Consider the following 6,515-nt stretch of genomic DNA (forward strand, 5'->3'; position numbering starts at 1 on the left):
GGGCTCAAACTCATGAACTGTGAGATCATGACCTGGGCTGAAGTCGGATGCTTAACCAGCTGAGCCACCCAGGCACTCCTATCAAGGTATACTTTTAATTCTCTTATTTAAATCTGGTTACAGATCTTCAAATGAGAAAACGTTGCATCAAGACCTTACTGAAATTAGAGCTCAGTTCATGGTTGACTTGTCTGGCAGCAGATGGCAAAGCAGCTTGGGCACAAGGGGCCCAGTGAGTCATTCGATTGGCCAGGGGTCCCTTGGAATGGTGCCAAGCGAGGGTCCTCAAAATGATCTTGAGGGAATGTTAAACAATGTTAAATGATGAGGAGGCCATAATAAAATCTGAATAAAAAGAGAAAGCTGAATTTCTTGCTTACCGTGTGAAAGCTATGCTAGTCAGACATAGTCACTGTGAATAGAGCAGACTGTTGATTTTATATAGGGCTCTTGGGGAAGCTTGGAGTGCAAGGATTGATGGACTTTCAGAAGTACAACTGAGCTGACAATCTGCAGAAGCATTGCTACTTGGGTGAGAGTACATTCAGAGACAGTTTATTGGAGTCTGTTCCTGACTAGGTGACTTTCAGAAGCAAGCAACTCCTACTGATTGGTTGGTTTACAAAAAATTTTCACTCAGGCGTATTGCCATTGATATACTGAGGAGGTTTAAACTGGTCATAGTGGTTACTTACTACTTTCTGCCTGCCACCCTCAATCTACTTAGCTATTTCCCCTAGGTCTAAGCCTATTTCCTACAAATTCTGAATTCCTCCAATCTCATTGGTAAGATTTATCATCTGTAATTTGCCTCAAAGCTTTCATCACTTTTCACAAATGGATAGGCAACCATCCTTGCATCAAATCCTCATCCACAATCTCATACAGCACAAAGGATCAGATTGTCAAATCAGACTCATGTGAGTCAAAGATCTTGCCCAGTATCAAGATTTACTAATAATTTCAAGAATAGGCAATCAAGAAGCAGTCTGGGACATGGAAGGTAGTTTCCACTCTGTGAGGTGACTTCACAAGACCTGATAGTTGATCTCTTCTGGGCCAGAGAGTCCATTGCAGGAAGAAAGCACTTGACAGCCATCCTCAACTGAATAGTTTCTTCTTCTTCAATTAATTAATATGGAAAATATTTTACTAAATTCCTAGTTATTGAACTGTGTTTGCTTTGTGATGTTGTTTTAGTATTTTTAAGTGTTTTGAAATTTTGAATTATATTATTACTGGATTTATTATATACTTGTCTGAGAATATGATTTCATTCAGTTTTTGATTTTTGAAATGTCTTTATTTTATTTTAATTGACCAATTTATAAGCAATATTCTATTAACTCACTGCTTTGGTGATACAAAGTACTGTTTTAGATTCACATTATTGTTATTTCTATTCTGTATTATCAATGTTATGTAACAATATATTTTTATGTGTGTTCTTTAAATTTTTTAATGTTTATCTTTGAGAGAGAGTGAGAGAGCACAGGGGAGGGGCATAAAGAGAGGGAGACATAGAATCCGAAGCAGGCTTCAGGATCTGAGTGGACATTACAGAACTCGATGCAAGGCTCGAACCCACGGAGTATGAGATCATGATCTGAGCCAAAGTTGGACACCTAAACGACTGAGCCACCCAGGACCCCCAAATTGTGTTCTTTAAACTTTTATGCTTTTAAGGCTCTACCATTATTTTTTCAGTAGCTATTTAGACAATATATATTTAATTGGTTTTAATACCCTCCACAAATCTTTTTATATTTTCTCAATCTTGATTTCATTTTTAGAACTTTTCCTCTTAATCCTGAAGTAAACTTTCAAATAAATCTTTTTAGGAAGGTTAAGTTGAGAGGTATATGTTCCATTTCTTTGTATAATTAGAACTATCTTTCCTTTTGTACACAAACAACAGTTTGGTCATGTATTTCATAATCTTTCCTCTTAAAGTTTGATGAACGCTACACAATTGTCTTCTGACATTACTTTTGGGGGATTTTAGATCACATTTTATTTGTTTTTGTATTTTAGTTTTCTAAATCCTTTAGGATTGTGTTTTCATCCTTGAAACTTTTAAATGTCTTTGAATCATGTTTAGGTGGTAGTCTTTTTTCAATAATTTTACCTGGTACCTGGTAAGCTTTTTAGATTTGCATAAACACATCAATTTAAAAAACTGTTCTATTATTACTTCTCTGAGAATTTATTTCTGGTCTCTTAATGACATCTATCATATGTCTCACTTTTTCCCTACAATTCTCTTTTCTTCTAGATTTTAAGAGTCTTCTTAAGTGTGCCCTTCATTTCAGTTTTTATTCTGCCGGTATGTTTTGAGTGTCAACCGCTTGTCAATGTACTAGGCCTTGGGAATAAAAAGGGTAAAACAGATATGATCCCTCTCTCTTGGACCTTCACTGTGGGGAAGGGAAGTGTAAAGATGTGCAGAGAGAGTCTTACCTTTTCATCATCAGAGATGGCATGCCCTTGTCATCATCAAAGATACCAGTTTGTGCAGGGACACAAAAGCAGAATTGGGTCTAATTATTTTATAGTGTTTTGCTTATTCTATTTGGCTGCCTCAGGACCCCAGCTACACTTTGCTTTATAGGAATGCTTCCTAGGTTCCACCAGATTATAAAGCATCACTATCTTTTCATTATTACTTCCTGAAAAGTTGGTTTTGGGCAAATCTGCTATCCCTAGCTAGCTTTAAACTTTATACTTAAACTTCTTTCTCCAAAATAATGAAACTTTTCTGTATTTTAGTTCCATCACCCACTGTTCCTATATGGCTGTTATTTTGGTATTTTTCATCTCAATAATACAGCTAAGAACTGTGATTTGACTTGGCATATCAATCTTTTTTACCTGGGACTCAATCTCAATATGAGAGACTAGATTAGAGGACAGATTTCTGAGATAAATGTGAAGTTTAAATATTTGTAGATCTCTGACTATCCCTTCTGAGAGTTGGCTATAAACCTTGTATATTATATAGGCTTTTGTTTTGTCTTCTCTGTTTCTCATGGTCATCTTTAAAAATACCAGTATTTATTGACTCTGTAGGAAGCATCTAGCAGGGAACATAAAATGAAATCAATATGTTTGGATGCTTTCTTAAAGCTAATTTTGTTTTAAAAATAAAATATTTGTTCAAAAAGTATATGATAAGTATATATTACATGTATATTCTTTTGTGAAATATTGAATTTTGTCAATTCTTTCATTTCAGTGCATAAACGAGAATTGATCATATGCATATATTTCTAACAATTTCCTTGTAAACAAATGGGGGTACAAAAACTTTCTCTTTCTTTGAAAACAAGCAAGCAAGTAAACAAAAATGCAACCCAGTAACCTACAAACAAGTATAACCACAGCTCTCGTCAGCTTCCTAATGAAATGAGAATTAGTTAGAATTTTGTTAATTGTGGTAGGCTTTTTTTTTTTTTTTTGGTCTACCTATGTTTGGATAAGTCTATCACATTGTGGATTTATGTTCATGTACATATGACTATTCCCTCAGTATTGAAAAGAATATCAGCTGTGAAGGGAGATAGAAAAACAATAATGGACTCAGACCACAAAAGTTTTAAGCTGTGGATTATTGTACATTTTTGTTCTTGTTCCAGCATTTCATTACATTTGTATTTCTCTGGGAGGCAGCATACACTTTTATTAAGAGGGACAAGATAGAATCCTTTGTGTTTTCTGCTATGATTTCTCAGTTGTGGTTTTAATTGTTGGACCAGTAGGGAAAAAGAAGCTCTTAAATTTAATCCTAAAGGATTGAAAAGGCAGTTAGCAATATATGGATGCAGAAAGATTGGGATTGGAAATGCTTCTCACCGAGAGGAGAACACCTTTCCAGCCAGTGAATAAAACCCATTGGTAAATGATATCCAAGAAGCAGCATCTCTTAACTTATTTCCTAAATGGTTGATTATTTTTGTTTTCCCATATGATAGGCATGATTTGTATATATAGCACCTGTTTCTGTCAGTGGAAAGAGCTTAGTATTGAGAATGAGAAAACCTGAGTTTAAACGTGGTCTCTGGTTAATTAAATACATAATTTTGTGTATGTCACTTGTAAATTCCCTGGGCCTTGGTTTCTTCTTTGGTAAAGTGAGTATGTTATGCCACATACTTTTTTTTGGGGGGGGGAGTGAGAGAGAATCCCATGAGGGGAATAGAGAGGGAGAGCCTGAGAGGGGCAGAGGGAGCACAGCCTCAAGTGGGGCTCATGCTCACTCTATGCAGGGGCTTGAGCTCACAGGAAACAGGGCTCAGACTCATGAACCATGAGATCATGACCTGAGCTGAAGTTGGATGCTTAACCAACCAAGCTACCCAGGCGCTCCTAGACATACTTTTTACATTCTTCGCCATTTCATTCTAGGTCATCTGGTATCTAATCTACATGCAAATTTCCCCAAGTCCTAATATAAGATTTTAGAACTTTTGAAGAAATACAAATTTAATAGAAATTCATGCACTGCATTTAATTTTTTGTTTCTTTGGACTTTGAAATGGTTCTCCACATCTAAGAATATTCCACATTCTGGATTTGTTTAACTGCTCATACTGTGACTTAACTTCTTAATCTTTAAAAATTTTGTATACTCTAACTTCATTAGATTCAATATAAACATTCTGGGCAATATGTATTCATAGGTGATATTGAAACATCATTTGTATCATACCAGGAGGTACCTTGTGTTGGATTGTATGTTATGTCTTGAATTTCCTAAAGGTACATTCATACTATCAGTAGCTGCCAGATAAGTCTTCTAATTTTCATTATTTTCTTGGGTCAAGTACTCTCAGTTTCTTATTAGTATCTAAAATCCTTAACCTGATAGTTTCAAAACACTTTATATTTTGCAGTTTCCCAGGAAGCACCCTTCTGCTCCAACTAAATTAATTTGATTTTTATCTTCTACATATGATCTTGTCATTCCTACCCTCTGTCTTCAATATCCTATTGTCTTCCTCTGGCATTTGTATTATGATTTCCTCTTTTTTATGTTTATTACCCTTTATAATTTATCCCACACCCCTCAAATCATTCTCTTCTTCAGTTTTTCTTCCTGCTCACATTTTGATTGATGGCATGTACTTTTGTAATTTTCAGTGCAGTGTTTAATTTTTTTCCAACTGGAAATGATAGCTTTTCAATACAGGAATTGTGTTGATTCAAAATTATAGTCATTGAAAAGTTGAAAAGTTTTGAACATATGATAAGCTTGTTTAAAGAATAACATTTTTTTTTCTTTTTATGTCCACAGCCATCATCTATTGAATGATAATATGAGTCAACATAATAATAATGAATGAAGGTACAGTTCTCGGTTAAGTCAAAGAAGCCGCCCTGTGAGACTAGGCTGTTATTCAGCAGTGTTGGAAGTTTTCTCTTCTAATTTCAGGTAAGGAATGATTTTTATGTGGCCTATATTTCTGGAATTGGGCAGTTTGTTCCAGATGGAGCTTTTATGGCTGTGGTTTGCTAAGATATATTGCTGTGCTTGCAGATCATTCATTCACTGATAAACTGAATTGACTTTCCCCTGTAATTAACTCAGTTTTTCGTTGTGATATAGCGATAAAATGCGGGATTTGGAGTAAGAAGACTTAAGTTTAAGTACTGGCTATGCCACTTACCTTATGTGTGAACTTGTCCAACTCCTTTAACCTCTCTGAGCCTTAATTGCCTTATCCACAAGTGAAAAAAAATACCACAATATCTATATCACAGGGCTGTTGCAAAAGATAAATTAGACAACATATGAAAATCCCACATGACTTACAAAGCACCATCCAAATATATAGGATTATTATTTATACTTTTGAACATATTAAGGAGTTACATAGCCTCCTTCAGTGAAAATTTTCTATCTTCTACCTCAAAAACATATTTTTCTGTTTTTTAGCTAAGAAAAAAAGATACGATTATTTTTTATTTCTAAAGCAATATATAGAAAATGAAGAGGAAAAAAGAGAATTCATTTTTCTTTGAATTATTTATAGCCATATATTTTGCTCATTTTCTCTATTATCCCCATTCCTTCTATATTATGGTATCCTGTCTTTTTGGAGATATTCAATAACATCTTGCTAATTTTTTTTTTTTTTTTTTTACAAATAGTTTATTGTCAAATTAGTTTCCACATAACACTCAGTGCTCATCCCCACAAGTGTCCTCCTCCATGCCCATCCCCCCCTCCCCCCACATCCATCAGTCCTCAGTTTTTGTCAGCATTCAAGAGTCTCTCATGGTTTGCCTCTCTCCCTTCCCCCCACCATTTCCGCCCTTCTTCTCCCCCTTGTTCCTCCGTCAAGTTCCTCCTAATCCTCCTATACGTGCAAACATATGATATTTGTCCTTCTCTGCCTGACTTATTTCGCTCAGCATAACACCCTCAAGGTCCAACCATGTTGCTACACATGGCCAGATTTCATTGTTTCTCATTGCCATGTAGTATTCCATGGTATAGATAAACCACATCTTCT

At 35.3% G+C, this 6,515-nt stretch overlaps 1 long non-coding RNA gene across 1 annotated transcript in view; it reads left to right on the forward strand.

Annotated features, from left to right (window-relative positions):
• Nucleotides 1–955: 955 nt before the first annotated feature.
• Nucleotides 956–6,515, forward strand: part of LOC120225144 — a 20,341-nt gene continuing 14,781 nt past the window's right edge. Inside the window, exons 1-2 of the long non-coding RNA XR_005526749.1 lie at nt 956–1,003; nt 5,294–5,431. This is a non-coding gene — a long non-coding RNA (uncharacterized LOC120225144). The remainder of the gene's footprint in view (nt 1,004–5,293; nt 5,432–6,515) is intronic.

The sequence above is a fragment of the Hyaena hyaena genome, unplaced genomic scaffold (assembly GCF_003009895.1).
Source record: "Hyaena hyaena isolate Hyena2069 unplaced genomic scaffold, ASM300989v1 scaffold_1343, whole genome shotgun sequence".
Taxonomy (NCBI): Eukaryota; Metazoa; Chordata; class Mammalia; order Carnivora; family Hyaenidae; genus Hyaena; species Hyaena hyaena.